Raw genomic sequence first — 21232 nt, forward strand, 5'->3', positions numbered from 1 at the left:
AGTCAAATGCATTCAACAAAAATAATTGAGTCAAATGAAAGTCAAACACATTCAAACAAAGCTTTTTGAATCAAATGAAAGTCAAATGCATTCAACAAAGTTAATTGAGTAAAATGAAAATCAAACACATTCAAACAATACTTTTTGAATCAAATGATAGTCAAATGCATTCAACAAAGATAATTGAGTTAAATGAAAGTCAAACACATTCATACAAAGATTTTTAATCAAATGAATGTTACACACATTCAAACAAAGCTTTTTAAATCAAATGAAAGTCAAATGCATTCAACAAAGATAATTGAGTCAAATGAAAGTCAAACACATTCAAACAAAGCTTTTTAATCAAATGAAAGTCAAATGCATTCAACAAAGCTAATTGAGTCAAACGAAAGTCAAACACATTCAAACAAAGCTTTTTGAATTAAGTGAAAGTGAAATGCAATTAACAAAGCTAATTGAGTCAAATGAAAGTCAAACACATTCATACAAAGCTAATTGAGTCAAATGAAAGTCAAATGCATTCTACAAAGCTAATTGAGTCAAATGAAAGACAAACACGTTCAGACAAAGCTTTTTGAATCAAATGAAAGTCAAATGCATTAAAAAAAGATAATTGAGTCAAATGAATGTCAAACATATTCAAACAAAGCTTTTTGAATCAAATGAAAGTCAAATGCATTTAACAAAGAAAATTGAGTCAAATGAAAGTAAAACACATTCAAACAAAGCTTTTTGAATCAAATGAAAGTCAAATGCATTCAACAAAGATAATTGAGTTAAATGAAAGTCAAACACGTTCAAATAAAGCTTTTTAATCAAATGAAAGTAAAATGCATTGAACAAAGCTAATTGAGTCAAATGAAAGTCAAACACATACAAACAAAGCGTTTTGATTCATATGAAAGTCAAATGCATTAAATAAAGCTAATTGAGTCAAATGAAAGACAAACACATTCAAACAAAGCTTTTTGAATCAAGTGAAAGGCAAATGCATTCAACAAAGGTAATTAAGTCAAACGAAAGTCAAACACATTCAAACAAAACTTTTTGAATTAAATGAAAGTGAAAAACAATTAACAAAGCTAATTGTGTCAAATGAAAGTCAAAGACATTCATACAAAGCTAATTGAGTCAAATGAAAATAAAGTGCATTCTACAAAACTAAATGAGTCAAATGAAAGTCAAACACATTCATACAAAGATTTTTGAATCAAATGAAAGTCAAATGCATTTTACAAATCTAATGTAGTCAAATGAAAGTCAAACACATACAAACAAAGCGTTTTGAATCAAATGAAAGTCAAATGCATTCAACAAAGTTAATTGAGTCAAATGAAAGTCAAACACATTCAAACAAAGCCTTTTGAATCAAATAAAAGTCAAATGCATTCAACAAAGTTAATTAAGTCAAATGAAAGTCAAACACATTCAAACAAAGCTTTTTGAATCAAATGAAAGCCAAATGCATTCAACAAAGTTAATTGAGTCAAATGAAAGTCAAACACATTCAAACAAAGCTTTTTGAATCAAATGAAAGTCAAATGCATTCAACAAAGTTAATTGAGTTAAATGAAAGTCAAACACATTCAAACAAAGCTTTTTGAATCAAATGAAAGTCAAATGCATTTAACAAAGCTAATTGAGTCAAATGAGAGTCAAACACATTCAAACAAAGCTTTTTGAATTAAATGAAAGTAAAATGCAATTAACAAAGATAATTGAGTCAAATGAAAGTCAAACACATTCAAACAAAGCTTTTTGAATCAAATGAAAGTCAAATGCATTCAACAAAGTTAATTGAGTTAAATGAAAGTCAAACACATTCAAACAAAGCTTTTTGAATCAAATGAAAGTCAAATGCATTTAATAAAGCTAATTGAGTCAAATGAGAGTCAAACACATTCAAACAAAGCTTTTTGAATTAAATGAAAGTAAAATGCAATTAACAAAGATAATTGAGTCAAATGAAATTCATATGCATTCTACAAAGCTAATTGACTCAAATGAAAGTCAAACACATTCAAACAAAGCTTTTTGAATCAAATGAAAGTTAAATACATTCAACAAAGATAATTTAGTCAAATGAATGTCAAACACATTCAAACAAAGCTTTTTGAATCAAATGAAAGTCAAATGCATTTAACAAAGATAATTGAGTCAAATGAAAGTCAAACACATTCAAACAAAGCTTTTGAATCAAATGAAAGTCAAATGCATTCAACAAAGCTAATTGAGTCAAATAAAAGTCAAACACATTCAAACAAAGCTTTTTGAGTCAAATGAAAGTCAAATGCATTCAACAAAGATAATTGAGTCAAATGAATGTCAAACACATTCAAACAAAGCTTTTTGAATCAAATGAAAGTAAAATGCATTCAACAAAGATAATTGAGTCAAATGAAAGTCAAAAACATGCATTCAAACAAAGCTTTTGAATCAAATGAAAGTCAAAGGCATTCAACATAGCTAATTGAGTCAAACGAAAGTCAAACACATTCAAACAAAGCTTTTTGAATTAAATGAAAGTGAAATGCAATTAAAAAGCTAATTGAGTCAAATGAAAGTCAAACACATTCATACAAAGCTAATTGAGTCAAATGAAAGTCAAATGCATTCTACAAAACTTATTGAGTCTAATCAAAGTTAAACACATTCATACAAATCTTTTTGAATCAAATGAAAGTCAAATGCATTCAACAAAAATAATTGAGTCAAATGAAAGTCAAACACATTCAAACAAAGATTTTTGAATCAAATGAAAGACAAATGCATTCAACAAAGCTAATTGAGTCAAATGAAAGTTAAACACATTCAAACAAAGCTTTTTGATTTAAATGAAAGTAAAATGCAATTAACTAAGCTAATTGAGTCAAATGAAAGTCAAATGCATTCTACAAAGCTATATGAGTCAAATGAAAATCAAACAAATTCAAACAAAGCTTTTTGAATCAAATGAAAGTCAAATGCACTCAACAAAGATAATTGAGTCAAATGAATGTCAAACACATTCAAACAAAGATTTTTGAATCAAATGAAAGTCAAATGCATTCAACAAAGATAATTGAGTCAAATGAAAGTCAAACATATTCAAACAAAGCTTTTGAATCAAATGAAAGTCAAATGCATTCAACAAAACTAATTGAGTCATACGAAAGTTAAACACATTCAAACAAAGCTTTTTGAATTAAATGAAAGTGAAATGCAATTAACAAAGCTAATTGAGTCAAATGAAAGTCAAACACATTCATACAAAGCTAATTGAGTCAAATGAAAGTCAAATGCATTCTAAAAAATTAATTGAGTCAAATGAAAGTCAAACACATTCATACAAAGCTTTTTGAATCAAATGAAAGTCAAATGCATTCAACAAAAATAATTGAGTCAAATGAAAGTCAAACACATTCAAACAAAGCTTTTTGAATCAAATGAAAGTCAAATGCATTCAACAAAGTTAATTGAGTAAAATGAAAATCAAACACATTCAAACAATACTTTTTGAATCAAATGATAGTCAAATGCATTCAACAAAGATAATTGAGTTAAATGAAAGTCAAACACATTCATACAAAGATTTTTAATCAAATGAATGTTACACACATTCAAACAAAGCTTTTTAAATCAAATGAAAGTCAAATGCATTCAACAAAGATAATTGAGTCAAATGAAAGTCAAACACATTCAAACAAAGCTTTTTAATCAAATGAAAGTCAAATGCATTCAACAAAGCTAATTGAGTCAAACGAAAGTCAAACACATTCATACAAAGCTTTTTGAATCAAATGAAAGTCAAATGCATTCAACAAAAATAATTGAGTCAAATGAAAGTCAAACACATTCAAACAAAGCTTTTTGAATCAAATGAAAGTCAAATGCATTCAACAAAGTTAATTGAGTAAAATGAAAATCAAACACATTCAAACAATACTTTTTGAATCAAATGATAGTCAAATGCATTCAACAAAGATAATTGAGTTAAATGAAAGTCAAACACATTCATACAAAGATTTTTAATCAAATGAATGTTACACACATTCAAACAAAGCTTTTTAAATCAAATGAAAGTCAAATGCATTCAACAAAGATAATTGAGTCAAATGAAAGTCAAACACATTCAAACAAAGCTTTTTGAATCAAATGAAAGTCAAATGCATTCAACAAAGCTAATTGAGTCGAATGAGAGTAAAACACATTCAAACAAAGCTTTTTGATTTAAATGAAAGTAAAATGCAATTAACTAAGCTAATTGAGTCAAATGAAAGTCAAATGCATTCTACAAAGCTATATGAGTCAAATGAAAGTCAAACACATTCAAACAAAGCTTTTTGAATCAAATGAAAGTTAAATACATTCAACAAAGATAATTTAGTCAAATGAATGTCAAACACATTCAAACAAAGCTTTTTGAATCAAATGAAAGTCAAATGCATTTAACAAAGATAATTGAGTCAAATGAAAGTCAAACACATTCAAACAAAGATTTTTGAATCAAATGAAAGACAAATGCATTCAACAAAGCTAATTGAGTCAAATGAAAGTTAAACACATTCAAACAAAGCTTTTTGAATCAAATGAAAGTCAAATGCATTCAATAAAGATAATTAAGTTAAATGAAAGACAAACACATTCATACAAAGCTTTTTGAATCAAATGAACGTTACACACATTCAAACAAAGCTTTTTGAATCAAATGAAAGTCAAATGCATTCAACAAAGCGAATGTAGTAAAATGAAAGTCAAACACATACAAACAAAGCGTTTTGAATCAAATGAAAGTCATGTGAATTCAACAAAGTTAATTGAATCAAATGAAAGTCCAACACATTCAAACTAAGCTTTTTGAATCAAATGAAAGTCAAAGCATTAAACAAAGTTAATTGGGTCAAATGAAAGTCAAACACATTCAAACAAAGCTTTTTGAATCAAATGAAAGTCAAATGCATTCAATAAAGATAATTAAGTTAAATGAAAGTCAAACACATTCATACAAAGCTTTTTGAATCAAATGAATGTTACACACATTCAAACAAAGCTTTTCGAATCAAATGAAAGTCAAATGCATTCAACAAAGCGAATGTAGTAAAATAAAAGTCAAACACATACAAACAAAGCGTTTTGAATCAAATGAAAGTCATGTGAATTCAACAAAGTTAATTGAATCAAATGAAAGTCCAACACATTCAAACAAAGCTTTTTAAATCAAATAAAAGTCAAATGCATTCAACAAAATTAATTGAGTCAAATGAAAGTCAAACACATTCAAACAAAGCTTTTTGAATCAAATGAAAGACAAATGCATTCAACAAAGCTAATTGAGTCGAATGAAAGTCAAACACATTCAAACAAAGCTTTTTGAATCAAATGAAAGTCAAATGCATTAAACAAAGATAATTGAGTCTAATCAAAGTCAAACACATTCTTACAAAGCTTTTTGAATCAAATGAAAGTCAAATGCATTCAAAAAAAATAATTGAGTCAAATGAAAGTCAAACACATTCATACAAAGATTTTTGAATCAAATGAAAGTAAAATCCATTCAACAAAGCTAATTGAGTCAAATGAAAGTCAAACACATTCAAACAATGCTTATTGAATCAAATATTAGTCAAATGCATTCAATAAAGATAATTAAGTTAAATGAAAGTCAAACACATTCATACAAAGCTTTTTGAATCAAATGAATGTTACACACTTTCAAACAAAGCTTTTTCAATCAAATGAAAGTCAAATGCATTCAACAAAGCGAATGTAGTAAAATGAAAGTCAAACACATACAAACAAAGCGTTTTGAATCAAATGAAAGTCATGTGAATTCAACAAAGTTAATTAAATCAAATGAAAGTCCAACACATTCAAACAAAGATTTTCGAATCAAATAAAAGTCAAATGCATTTAACAAAATTAATTGAGTCAAATGAAAGTCAAACACATTTAAACAAAGCTTTTTGAATCAAATGAAGGTCAAATGCATTCAACAAAGCTAATTGAGTCAAATGAAAGTCAAACACATTCAAACAAAGCCTTTTGAATTAATAGAAAGTAAAATGCAAATAACAAAGCTAATTGACTCAAATAAAAGTCAAACACATTCATACAAAGCTAATTAAGTCAAATGAAAGTCAAATGCATTCTACAAAGCTAATTTAGTCAAATGAAAGTCAAACACATTCAAACAAAGCTTTTTGAATCAAATGAAAGTCAAATGTATTAAACAAAGATAATTTAGTCAAATGACTGTCAAATATATTCAAACAAAGCTTTTTGAATCAAATGAAAGTCAAATTCATTCAACAAAGATAATTGAGTCAAATGAAAGTCAAACACATTCAAACAATGCTTTTTAAATCAAATGAAAGTCAAATGAATTCAACAAAGATAATTGAGTCAAATGAAAGGCAAACACATTAAAATAAAGCTTTTTAATAAAATGAAAGTCAAATGCATTCAACAAAGCTAATTGAGTCAAATGAAAGTCAAACACATACAAACAAAGCGTTTTGATTCAAATGAAAGTCAAATGCATTCAACAAAGTTAATTAAGTCAAATGAAAGTCAAATCCATTCAAATAAAGCTTTTTGAATCAAATGAAAGTCAAATGCATTCAACAAAGCTAATTGAGTCAAATGAAAGTCAAATACATTCAAACAATGCTTTTTGAATCAAATGATAGTCAAATGCATTCAACAAAGCTAATTGAGTCAAATGAAAGTCAAACACATTCAAACAAAGCTTTTTGAATCAAATGAAAGTAAAATGATTCCAACAAAACTAATTGAGTCAAACGAAAGTCAAATCCATTCAAATAAAGCTTTATGAATCAAATAAAAGTCAAATGCATTCAACAAAGCTAATTAAGTTAAATGAAAGTCAAACACATTCAAACAAAGCTTTTTAAATCAAATGAAAATCAAATGCATTCAACAAAGATAATAAAGTTAAATGAAAGTCAAACACATTCAAACAAAGCTTTTTGAATCAAATGAAAGTCAAATGCATTCAACAAAGATAATTAATTCAAATGAAAGTGAAACACATTCAAACAAAGCTATTTGAATGAAATGAAAGTCAAATGCATTCGACAAAGCTAATTGAGTCAAATGAAAGTCAAAACATTCAAACAAAGCTTTTTGAATCAAATGAAAGTCAAATGCATTCAACAAAGCTAATTGAGTCAAATGAAAGTCAAATACATTCAAACAAAGCTTTTTGAATCAAACAAAAGTCAAATGCATTCAACAAAGCTAATTGAGTCAAATAAAAGTCAAACCCATTCAAACAAAGCTTTTTGAATTAAATGAAAGTCAATTTCATTCAACAAAGCTAATTGAGTCAAATGAAAGTCAAACACATCCAAACAAAGATTTTTGAATCAAATGAAAGTCAATTGCATTCAACAAAGCTAATTAAGCCAAATGAAAGTCAAACACCTTCAAACAAAGCTTTTTGACTCAAATTAAGTCAAACACATTCAAACAAAGCTTTTTTAATAAAATGGAAGTCAAATGCATTCTACAAAGCTAATTGAGTCAAATGAATGTCAAACACATTCAAACAAAGTATTTTGAATCAACTACCAGTCAAATGCATTCAACAAAGCTAATTTAGTCAAATGAAAGTCAAACACATTCAAACAAAGCTTTTTGAATCAAATGAAAGTATATGTATTCAACAAAGCTAATAGAGTCAAATGAAAGTCAAACACATTCAAACAATGATTTTTGAATCAAATGAAAGTCAAATGCATTCAACAAAGATAATTGAGTTAAATGAAAGTCAAACACATTCATACAAAGCTTTTTATATTAAATAAATGTCACACACATTCAAACAAAGCTTTTTGAACGAAATAAAAGACAAATGCATTCAACAAATATAATTAAGTCAAACACATTCAAACAAAGCTTTTTGAGTCTAATGAAAGTAAAATCTATTCAAAAAAGGTTTTTGACTCGAATGAAAGTCAAACACATTTAAACAAAGCTTTTTGAATCTAATGAAAGTCAAATGCATTCAATAAAGATAATTGAGTCAAATGATAGTCAAATGCATTCTACAAAGCTAATAGAGCCAAATAAAAGTCAAACACATTCAAACAAAGCTTTTTGAATTAAATGAAAGTCAATTGCATTCAACAAAGCTAATTGAGTCAAATGAAAGTCAAACACATCCAAACAAAGATTTTTGAATCAAATGATAGTCAAATGCATTCAACAAAGATAATTGAGTTAAATGAAAGTCAAACACATTCATACAAAGATTTTTAATCAAATGAATGTTACACACATTCAAACAAAGCTTTTTAAATCAAATGAAAGTCAAATGCATTCAACAAAGATAATTGAGTCAAATGAAAGTCAAACACATTCAAACAAAGCTTTTTAATCAAATGAAAGTCAAATGCATTCAACAAAGCTAATTGAGTCAAACGAAAGTCAAACACATTCAAACAAAGCTTTTTGAATCAAATGAAAGTCAAATGCATTTAACAAAACTAATTGAGTCAAATGAAAGACGAACACATTCAATCAATGCTTTTTGAATCAAATGAAAGTCAAATGCATTCAGTAAAGATAATTGAGTCAAATAAAAATCAAATACATTCATATAAAGCTTTTTGAATCAAATGAATGTTAAACACATTTATGAAAAGCTTTTTGAACCAAATGAAAGTCAAATTCATTCAACAAAGATAATTGAGTCAAATGAAAGTCAAACACATTCAAACAAAGCTTTTTGAGTCAAATGAAAGTTAAATGCATTCAACAAAGTTTTTTGACTCAAATGAAAGCCAAACACATCAAACGAAGCATTTTGAATCAAATGAAAGTCAAATGCATTCAATAAAGATAATTGAGTCAAATAAAACTCAAACACATTCATACAAAGCTTTTTAAATCAAATAAAGTCAGATGCATTAAACAAAGCTAATTGAGTCAAATGAAAGCCAAATGCATTCAACAAAGCTAAATGAGTCAAATAAAAGTTAAACACATTTAAACAAAGCTTTTTGAATCAAATGAAAGTCAAATGCATTCAACAAAGATAATTAAGTCAAATGAAAGTCAAACACATTCATACGAAGCTATTTGAAACAAATGAAAGTCAAATGCATTCAACAAAGATAATTGAGTTTAATGAAAGTCAAACACATTCAAACAAAGCTTTGAAATAAATGAAAGTGAAATGCAATTAACAAAGCTAATTGAGTCAAATGAAAGTCAAACACATTCAACCAAAGCTTTTTGAATAAAATGAAAGTAAAATGCATTCAACAAAGCTGATTGAGTCAAATGAAAGTAAAACACATACAAAGAAAGGTTTATGAATCAAATGAAAGTGAAATGCAATTAACAATGCTAATTGAGTCAACTTAAAGTAAAACACATTCATAAAAAGTTAATTGAGACAAATAAAAGTTAAACACATTCAAGAAAAGCTTTTTGAATCAAATGAAAGTCAAATGCATTCAACAAAGATAATTGACTCTAATGAAAGTCAAACACATTCAAACAATGCTTTTAGAATCAAATGAAAGTCACATGTATTCAACAAAGATAAATGAGTCAAATAATAGTCAAATACATTCATATAAAGCTTTTAGAATCAAATGAATGTTAAACACATTCAAGAAAAGCTTTTTGAACCAAATGAAAGTCAAATGCATTCTATAAAGATAATTAAGTCAAATAAAACTCAAACACATTCATACAAAGATTTTTGAATCAAATGAAAGTCAAAAGCATTCAACAAAGCTAATTGGGTCAAATGAATGTCAAACACATTCAAACAAAGCTTTTTGAATCAAATGAAAGTAAAATGCATTCAACAGCGATAATTGAGTCAAATGAACGTCAAACACATTCAAACAAAGCTTTTTGAACCAAATGAAAGTCAAATTCATTCAAAAAAGTTAATTGAGTCAAATGAAAGCCAAACACATTCAAACAAATCTTTTTGAATCAAATGGAAGTCAAATGCATTCAACAAAGATAATTGAGTGAAATGAAAGTTTAACACATTCATATAAAGCTTTTTGAATTAAATGAATGTCAAACACATTCAAACAAAGCTTTTTGAACCAATTGAAAGTCAAATTCATACAATGAAGATAATTGAGTCAAATGAAAGTCAAACACATTCAAACAAAGCTTTTTGAATCAATTGAAAGTCAAATTCATTCAATAAAGATAAATGAATCAAATGAAAGCCAAACACATTCAAACAAAACTTTTTGAATCAAATGGAAGTCAAATGCATTCAACAAAGATAATTGAGTGAAATGAAAGTTTAACACATTCATATAGAGCTTTTTGAATCAAATGAATGTCAAACACATTCAAACAAAGCTTTTTGAACCAAATGAAAGTCAAATTCATACAACAAAGATAATTGAGTCAAATGAAAGTCAAACACATTCAACCAAAGCTTTTTGAATCAATTGAAAGTCAAATGCATTCAACAAAGATAATTGAGTCAAATGAACGTCAAACACATTCAAACAAAGATTTTTGAATCAAATAAAGTTAAATGCATTAAATAAAGATAATTGAGTCAAATGAAAGTCAAACACATTCATACAAAGCTTTTTGAATCAAATGAAAGTCAAATGCGTTCAACAAAGATAATTGAGTCAAATAAAAGTCGAACACATTCAAACAAAGCTTTTTGAAACAAATGAATGTTAAATGCATTCAACAAAGCTAATTGTGTCAATGATGGGAAGGAGAACGGTAGGTCGTTGGGCTACCACCCCACCCAATCAATCAAAATTTGTAACTCAACTAACCCCTATGAAGTCTAGTGGTAAGTCAAGGTCGAACCCAAAGGAATGGAGGTCGAATGCACAATGCCTTAGTCATGCTATTCCGAAATCTAGTAGGGGTTAATGGTGGAAACTAGAGCTAAGCTAGGCAATGCAAAAAGCTAGTACTAATTGAATGCTAAGGAACTAGGGGAATGGATCCACATGCATCAACGATGAAGTTCAATCAACTTGGGGAATCAACCAATCAAGTCAAGCAATGTGAGGGAAAACCGAAATTGCAACCAAGAGAGTACATCAAGTTATTCTCCTAGAGGTCTAATTAGCGTCAACTACATCAAACACTAGCTAGGAAACATCACAAGATATCTCAATCGAGTAAATGTAAGCCACAAATCAATGGTCCGTATCAATGTGAACTCACAATGCAATCTAGTGTGAATAACAAGGGTGATCAAGCCTAATCAAGCACACACATGCACAAAATCATTCAACCAATTTAATCACATTATCAACTCAATCAATTTCCCCCAAATCAATCTCAATTCATCATCAATACATGCTTCACCACCACCCTAGCAAATAAACTACTCACAATCCATGAAGAACATCAAAATCAAAGCTAAACTAGTCATCATTCCCAAATTCATCAATTGAAATCAAATTGAAACCAACATATTCAATCAAAATCAATCAAACTATCAATTAACCAAATCAAACGACAATACTAATGAAATCAAACATTAAATTGCATTAAAGAGTAAAGAATCCTTACAAACTTGATAGAAATCAAATCAAATGTAGCAATCTTCAATCATCAATCATCAAACCCACACTTTCTCTCTCTAAAAATGCTAAGAACTAGTGCTTTTTCTCTCTCTAGAATCTAATCTAATCTAATTCTTACTTAATGAAGATCTCATTCTCTCTCTATAAAAGGAAAGAAATAACTATCAAATACAAAGAGGAAGTTGAGAAAGTCGTCCAAAAATAGACCCACGCCGGTGCGGGCGCTCGGAGGAGAGAGAATGGTGCGCACGGGAGCACACCCAGACAGGTGCGCCCGCATGCACCTGGTGTGCGGCCGCACTCGACAGATGTGCGTCCGCACACTCCTCGAGTGCGCCCGCACATGGCTGCTGCTCCTTCTCTTCTTCTTCTTCGTCCTAGCTCATGCGGTGCACACATCATAAATGATGGTGATGGAGGACAAAGTAGGCATGAACTTTCTTGAATTTCTTGAAGGGTATAAGCCATGAGGAAGGCATATACAAGACCTTGAAGCATGCTCCTTAGACCTCCCTTTGACTTGAGACTTCTTGCACAAGCTTTAGGCATGAAAATCAATGGAGAACTATGGAGAGGAAGCTCGGGAATCCTTGGACAATCAATCACAACCTACAATCAAAGGATAAAAAGCAAGTAAAAGGGAAAAATAGCAAGTAAACTAGAAAATGCATAAAATAGAGAAACTAACTACCAAAAGCATAAAATGAAGAAAACTAGAATAAAACTAAGGAAAACTAAAGAAAAAAGAGATAAAAAGAAATAGAATTCATCCAAAAAAGGACCAAATGAGTTCCATGAATGTCACTCATCAAATTCCCCCAAGCTAAACTTTTGCTCGTCCTCGAGCAAAACAAAGCAAGAAAGAAAAAGGATGAAAATTTTATTAAAAACGAAAAAGAAAAACTCAAGATAAGAATTTACACTAAAACTCACTGTCGTAGGAATCACGGTTGCTTTTAGCTACAACAAGCCCTTTAAACCCCAAAGTCGCCTATGAGGACGAGTGAGGTCTCGTAAGGGTATCCTAAGAGTTTGACCCATAACTCTCCACCAAACTTCAATTAGGCAAACCATAAAAAGAAAGGAAAGTAAAATGAAAACAAACCTTTGCGAAATGAACTAACATAAAGACTATAATGCAAATGAATGACAATCTTTCTCAAGTAGTTAAGGTATGCACCTTTCAAGATATCCAAGGTTGATTGAAACATAGGGTATGCTAGGCATAGGAACTAGTCATCACAATCCACGTTCATCCCAAACAATCTTACCGCGTTCTCCCCACTAGTCTCAAATCTCCCCTTAGTGAGTGTCCCAATGATTACTCGAAGGAACCGGAAAAAGAATTATTTTTAGGCTACTCGACAATCTTGACTATGCATCCCCTTTCCTTAGGCAATGACCCATGATGCCCTCCCCCGAATAGTGACTCAACTATCTAGGTCAAAAGGTCTTTCCCCAAGGTTGTAACGTAAGGCAATAAGGGTGAAGGTAGGCAAAAATTTAAAATTTGGTGGTTTTCCTAATAGTGAAGCAAAGATTGCGCATTTCTTTACACCAAAACTAAGTTATCACCAAACAAAAACAACACCCCCAAGCTTACTTGAAGCTATACTCACAAAGAAATATATACAAAAAGCGTACACGCTCCTCCCCCAAGCTAAAATGAAGCATTGTCCTCAATGCTTAGAAGGAGAAAAAAATACATCAAAATATTTTTGAATTTTTCACTTTTTCAACTTATTTTTTTGTTTTTGTCTTGAATGTGCAATGTCCTTGCCTTTTACTTAATTCGGACGGCTTTTCTTATATGCAACTTATTAGTCCATGCCGTTTTTGAAGTAGGACGACTTTTTCTCAAATATTTGCCATTATTCACAAAGAAAATGATATCAAAAACTTGCATTCATAAAAACCAAAACTCCAACTCATCCACCACAAACTCCTTCTCAAATGATCATTTTGCTTCACAAAAACCAAGAAAAGAAAGAAAATGAAACAAAAGGTCAAATAACTAAAGATGTGGCTTGAAAAGAAGGGATAAGGCTCAAATGGTTGCAAGAAGGCAAATGTAAACCCAAAAATAAAGAAAATAACAAAATATAACAAAAATGAAAAATACCACCCCGAAAAATGTGCCTTTGTCCTTCCTAGAAAGTTCGGTCTCATGTTTGAGAATCATACATCAAGCTTTATTAGATTAGGTTTGCATAGTCAAGGATCTACGCCGCTCATATAAGGAATGTTGAAGGCTAGAAAAACAAGTAACCTCACAAGGTTGTGGCAAAAACTCACTAGTGGTGTCAAATTAACTATAGGGAGCAACTACCAACATGCCACAAACAAGTAGAATCCGGCTTCATAATCCTCCTAGTTCAAACCAACTACCCTAGCATACACCTATCCTAGAGTCAACCGAACATAGTCTCAAACCGTGCATACCTTTACAACCTAGGAAGAAAATCATGCAAAAGACAAGTCCAATGTACAATGTTCATTCCATAAGAAAAATGAAAAATAATGCCTCAAAATCACATCAAAAATGGAAAGAAAAATAAAGGAAAGCAAAAGAAAAGGAAAATAATAGAAAACAAAGTAAAAGAAAGAGAGACAAAGAAAAGGAAACATAGGAGAAATAATATGAAATGGACTAGAAGGCAAGTTAAACACATAAGAATCCCAATCGTCAGACAAGTGATCGATCGACATCAACGTCATCGATCCCAAACACATTATGTGTTAACAAGCATCCATCCCCGAACCTTTCAACTTCCCCTAAACTAATCCTATTCTATGCAACTAAGAAAAATAAAGAGAAAAATAAGAAAGATCTCACCGGGCTTTTAAGCTTAGCAAAAATAAACGAAGTAAGTAGAAACCCCCTCGTTGCATTCCATAAACAAAAGCTTCTGCAAGAAACCAAGTGAGAAAAAGAAAATAAAAGAATCTATATACAAAGAAAATTGTCAGTAACTTCCCAAAGAAATCAGCTGAAAATTCGGCAGCATAACGACAGGAAATGAAAAATATATATCAAAGACAGTGAAACATCAGGAAACATCATCAGCAACAAGAATCGTCAGAATAACAACAGAGCAGATAGAAAGGGAACATAGTAAGTCATCATTAGAGAAATCAGCAGATAAAACATCACAGAGACATCAGATCACACAGAGGACATGGAGGCTAAGAAGGATAAATGCTAAATGAACCACTAGCGAGGAGGAAGACATGCAAACTACAACCAACCTAAACCAACTCCCCCAAGCTAGAAATGAGCTACCCCTCCCCCAAGCTAAACCCAACCATAGGGCAAACATGAAACACAATCACAAAGCATGCATACGGAGAGGGGTAGCCAACATGGCTTACTCGACACTAAAGTAGGGGGTAGAACTAGGACTCCCCCCACCCGTAGAAACAACCTCCTTCCCTTTAGCCCTACCTAACCTCCTAAGGGCATCAGCAGCAAAAAACTCAGACCAATCATCCAAAACAGGGGGGCCCGAACGACCCCACCTCCCCTCAGTCTCAGGGGAAGGGAAAGGAGCAGGGTTAGCTGGATCATAAGTCCAGTCACACCCTCCCGGCCTCTTGTAATCATAATCCTCTCTAGAGGTCCCATGAATGGCACTATGTGCCACATGTGGGCCCTCCCAATAGGGATAGCAGAGACGGGGCCCCACCGCCTTGTCAAAAGGCTCCCACTGTAGGATAGGGCCCTCTTGGACCGGGAGGTACGGGTAGTTCACATAAGGCTCAATATCCCCCCTAGAAACATGATAGTCATACACCCTCCTAGCATGATAATCATAGCTACCCTCAAAACAACCATTCCCCATAGAAGAGGAAGAAGACAAGGAAAAAGTAAGGGCATCAATCTTTCCATGCAAGCTAGACAAGTCATGCAAGGAAGGAGATGAAGAAGAAAGAGGAGTAGGAGAAGAAGTACTAGGGTTACCTCCCTTAGATGATGAGGCCTTAGACCTTGGATGAGCATTTCCCGAAGAAGGCATGGAAACCTAACGTAAAGAACTTGGAATATCTCTCTTGGGCGGCTTCCAAGGGTAGGATGAATTTTTGTCTCTCACCATCGACCCTTCGTAGGGGATAAGGCACCAATCGGTAGTCCTCGACACTTTCCAAATGAATAAATCGTCCATGATGGTGCGCTCAATGAACTTTTGGTTGATCAAGGCAAACGTGCCCAACAAACAAGATGAAGACTTCTCTCTTGGGTCCTTAATCTCCTTAAGATCCCCAATCTTGGATGCATACTTTTTGTTAAGTGACAACACAATGATGGTAATCATACCCCCTATTTGTATGCTCCCCGAGAGAAAGAAGCCGTCCCTAATGTCGATGAAACGGTCGAGCAAGTGCCTTGTAAAGTCGATCACCTCCACTTCATCATCCTTGGGTCGACTAACCAACCATAGCCAACTTAATTGTTCTTGAGACATGGCTCCAAGAGATTCCTTGGAGAAAAATGCATAAGTAAGGATGCCACTTAAATAGCGCATCGCTCCATGGACTATTGAGGCCGACTTTGAAGATTGAGCACAATAAGCGTCTTCAATAGAAATGTCATCCCACCAATCATTCTCATCGTACTTATGGTCGCGATGAAGAGTTTCATAGGCAGGATAAATCAAAGGCACACCCTCGATGGGCTCCGGAAAATTGAACATCTTGTTTAGGAATGAAAGGCGAATAGAATAATCATCATTGAATACTTGGAAAGATAGTGTTGGACATTCATTGTCGTTGCTACTCTTGTGCACATCGAGCGATGATAGAAATTCATATGTGAGCCTTGCAAAGGTGGGAGCACTAAGATCGATGAATTGCTCAAGGCCCAAATTCCGAGCTAACATCCGTACATCATCGTCGATCCCTAAAAGAGTAGTGGTGTCATGATTATAAAATCTCGTAGAATATAATTTCCTTGATGATAGACTCTCGAATCGGTCCCAATGCTTTTGGACCGTGAACTTGATGCCGTATGTTTCTTTGATGGTGGAAGGTGGATCAATAGTTCTTCTTGAATTTGTAACCTTGGTGCGCTTTGCTTGCCTTGAACCACCCATCTAAATAATGGACAAAGAGAATGGTTTCAAAAATAGGAATAGTATGCCAAAAATCAATCATGAATATAGGGAAAAATAAAGTGTACAATATTCCATGAGTTAAGCAAAAATTCAATAGGGGTGAATAATGCATAATCAAAGCATCATAATTGACACAAATATTACCCCAAAACACAATTAATAAAAGCAACAATATACCATAATACCAACAACCATTATCTCCATTATCACCATCAACATCAACAAAATACCCTAAAACTAATCATATGAAAATCCAACAAGATTCATGCCAAAATTCATAATATGCTCAAATAATATCATCATCATAATTAAATTTCACAAAACCAACATCAACATTTCCATAGTCATCAACATAAGAACAAGTAGTGGTAGTAATGGTGGTGAGAGTGAGGGTAGTACTAGTCATGCTCAAATTCTCATGAGGTATAAAAATTGAAACTTTATCACATAAAACATGCAATTATACTCTCAATTGATAGGAAATCACAAGATTTAAGCAAGAAAAACACTACTACACATAAACATCTCCAACAATCATACCAACAAGTCCCAATTGAAAAGTACCCAAAATTTTCAAACTAGGAGTGAGAAAATTACCTTTAAAGATGTAGAGTGAAGACTTGGGTAACAAAGTAGTGAGAATTATGGAGAACAAAGATGTAGAAAGATGAAAAATAATATGATGAAGATGAAGGATAACTATGAGCAACCCCAATAGATCTAAGAAGGAAGTAGAATGAAGTAGGAGAGAAAGAGAGAAGGAAAATCGGGTTAAAAGAGGAGGGAAAACACACCCTCGTACACCCAGCTAGGTGCGGCTGCACATGAGAGATGTGCGCCCGCACAGAGCTCGTGTGCGGCCGCACATTGCTGATGTGCGGGCGCACACAGGCTGGAGCTTATTTCCGAGTTTCTTCCTCCCTCATCTTGTGCGCACACCCCTATGATGGTCATGGGGAACCATATAGGCAGTAGCTACACTTCATATTGGAGAGTGAAAAACATGAAAATCATGAAAATAAACACAAGTACTCACCATCCTCCATACTTACCCACTTTTCCAACTTAAGAATTGGGACAAGTTTACCTCAAAATTGGCATCAAAATTTTTGGAAATCAACTCAAACCAACCTACAACATCAAACACAACAAGATTAAACCACAAAAACACCATCAAAACACAAAGAAAAATCAAAAGAAAAAGGAAGAAAAAGTTAGAAAACACGAGTTGCCTCCCGTGAAGCGCTTATTTTAGAGTCTTAAGCTAGACATCCTCCACCTCTTTCAAGGTGGATCATAGAGAGTCATGTCATGGATGACCCCCACAAATACTCCATCATAATACCGCTTGAGCCTATGCCCGTTGACCTTAAAAGTCCTCGAAAAATCGAAAGGAGAAATTTCAATAGAGCCATTTGAGAACACCTCTTGAACAACAAAAGGACCGGTCCAACGAGACATCAATTTTCCGGGAAAAAGCCTCATTTTGGAATTTAAAAGGAGCACCTTATCCCCCGGAACAAACTCTTTCTTCTCAATGAGCTTATCATGCACCTCCTTAGTTCTAGATTTATACAAGCTAGCACAATCATACGCATCCAACCGAAGCTCTTCTAACTCATGTAGGTCCAACCAACGTTGCTCACCCGCACTAGCTAAATCAAAATTGATCTTCTTAATAGCCCAATGAGTGTGGTGCTCAAGCTCAACCGGAACGTGACAAGACTTCCCATAAACCAAGCGATAAGGAGTGGTACCAATAGGAGTCTTGAAAGCCGTTCTATATGCCCACAAGGCATCATCAAGCTTGTTTTCCCAATCTTTTCTACTCCTTGCAACCGTCTTCTCAAGAATCAACTTAATTTGACGATTTGATACCTCAACTTGCCCATTGGTTTGAGGATGATAAGGAAGACCAAATCTTTGGTTCACTCCATGCTTCTTCAACATCTTCCGGAAAGCATAGTGCACAAAATGGGAGCCATTATCACTTATAACCGCTTTGGGGATGCCAAACCTAGGGAATATTATCTTTTTGAACAATTTCATCACCAATTTATGGTCATTAGTTGGAGAAGCAATGGCTTCCACCCACTTTGACACATAATCAACGGCAACAAGAATATATTGATTCCCATAAGAAGATGGAAAAGGACCCATAAAATCTATACCCCAAACATCAAATATTTCCAACTCAAGTATTGGTTGTTGGGGCATCTCATTCCTTCTTGAAATATTCCAGGTCCTTTGGCATTGATCACAACTTTTGACATACTCCCAAGAATTCTTGAAGAGCTTAGGCCACCATAATCCACATTGAAGCACCTTAGAGGCCGTTCTTGAAACACCCATATGACCACCACTAGGATCCGAGTGGCACATCTTCAAAACATTTGGTATTTCCTCATTTGGCACACACCGGCGCAACAATCCATCCACACCTCTTTTGTACAAGATTGGCTCATCCCAAACATAGTGCTTAGCTTCTCTCTTGAGCTTCCTCCTTTGATTGTTGGAAAAGGAAGGAGGGAACTCCCCACAAGCAAGAAAATTCACCAAATCGGCAAACCAAGGGAGCTCCTTCACATTGATAATATATAATGAATCATCCAACATCCGGTCCTCTATAGGAGACCCATCATCTTGAACTTGAAAATCCTCAAGTCTAGACAAATGATCCGCAACAACATTTTCCGCACCTTTTTTTATCCCGGATCTCAAGATCAAAAGATTGAAGCTCAAGGACCCAACGAATCAACCTCGGTTTGGATTCCTTTTTTCCAAAGAGATACTTCAAAGCCGCATGATCGGTGAAGACTATAGTCTTAGACCCCAACAAATAACAACGGAATTTCTCAAAAGAATGAACAATAGCCAAGAATTCCTTTTCCGTTGTTGTGTAATTTCTTTGAGCACCATTGAGGGTCTTTGACATATAATAGATGACATGGAGCTTTTTGTCGATTCTTTAACCCAACACACCTCCTATGGCCGTATCACTTGCATCACACATAAGCTCAAATGGAAAATCCCATCTAGGGGCTTGGACAATAGGAGTAGAAGTCAAAGCTTTCTTCAATCTATTAAAAGCTTCCAAACAAGCATCATCAAAGACAAAATCAACATCTTTTTGGAGAAGATCATTTAAGGGCTTAGCAATCAGAGAAAAATCTTTGATAAACCTTCTATAAAATCCGGCATGAACCAAAAACGATCTTACCCCTTTCACATTGACCGGAGGGGGCAACTTCTCTATTACCTCAATCTTAGCTTTGTCAACTTCAATGCCTTTATGAGAAATCTTTTGGCCTAGCACAATCCCTTCTTCCACCATGAAGTGGCATTTTTCCCAATTAAGCACCAAATTGACCTTTTCACATCTCAAGACATTTTTCAAGATTTTTGAGGCAATCCTTAAATGAAACACCTCCCATGGAAAAATCATCCATGAAGACTTCCAATTCCTCTTCAAGCATGTCCCCAAAAATGCTCATCATACACCTTTGAAAGGTCGCCGGAGCATTACACAATCCAAAGGGCATTCTTCTATATGCAAAAGTACCATAGGGGCATGTGAAGGTTGTCTTTTCTTGATCCTCGGGATGAATAGGAATTTGAAAGAATCCCGAATATCCATCAAGGAAGCAATAGAATTTGTGCCTAGTCAACCTTTCAAGCATTTGGTCAATAAAAGGGAGATGGAAGTGATCCTTTTTGGTTGATGTGTTTAGACGTCTATAGTCTATACACATCCTCCAACCGGTGACCGTTCTAGTTGGAATGAGCTCACCTTTCTCATTCTCAACTACGGTCATACCCCCCTTTTTAGGAACGATATGCACGGGGGAGACCCACCTTGAGCTTGAGATGGGGAATATGATTCCCGCATCCAAAAGCTTGGTGATCTCTTTCTTGACTACTTCTCCCATTTGGGGATGTAGTTTCCTTTGTCGTTCAATAGAAGGTAGGGTGCCCTCCTCAAGTGTTATGTGGTGTGTACACAAGGCGGGGCTTATGCCTTTAAGATCATCAATTGTGTACCCCAAAGCACCTTGGTGCTTTCTCAAAACACCCCATAACGCTTGAGCTTGGCTCTCACTCAAGGATGCACTAACAATAACGGGATATGTAGAATTAGGGCCTAAGAATTCATACCTAAGGTGTGATGGTAAAGGTTTTAGCTCTACCATGGGAACACCTTTACCTTCTTTGGTTGAGGCCACTTGCAAAGCATCTTGACTTGATATCCCCATACAAGTTTCTTCTTCACTCCCTATATTGCCTCCATCAAGCAAATCTTCATACAATTGCACTTCCTTGGTTGGGATACCTATCTTTTCCTTATTCAACAAGACACACTCAAGAGGATCGTTAGATGTGAGCAAGTGCTCATGCATGGAATTCACAATATTATCAAGCACTTCAACTCTCATGCAATTTTCTAAAGAAGAAGAGGGATATTTCATTCCTTCATTCAAATCAAATTCAACTACCTCCTCTCCAATCTTAAGAGAAAGCTTAGCACTTTTAACATCTATCATAGCCCTCGATGTAGCAAGGAAAGATCTA

Source organism: Chenopodium album, chromosome 25 (genome assembly GCF_948465745.1).
Source record: "Chenopodium album chromosome 25, dcCheAlbu1.1, whole genome shotgun sequence".
NCBI classification, from domain to species: domain Eukaryota; kingdom Viridiplantae; phylum Streptophyta; class Magnoliopsida; order Caryophyllales; family Amaranthaceae; genus Chenopodium; species Chenopodium album.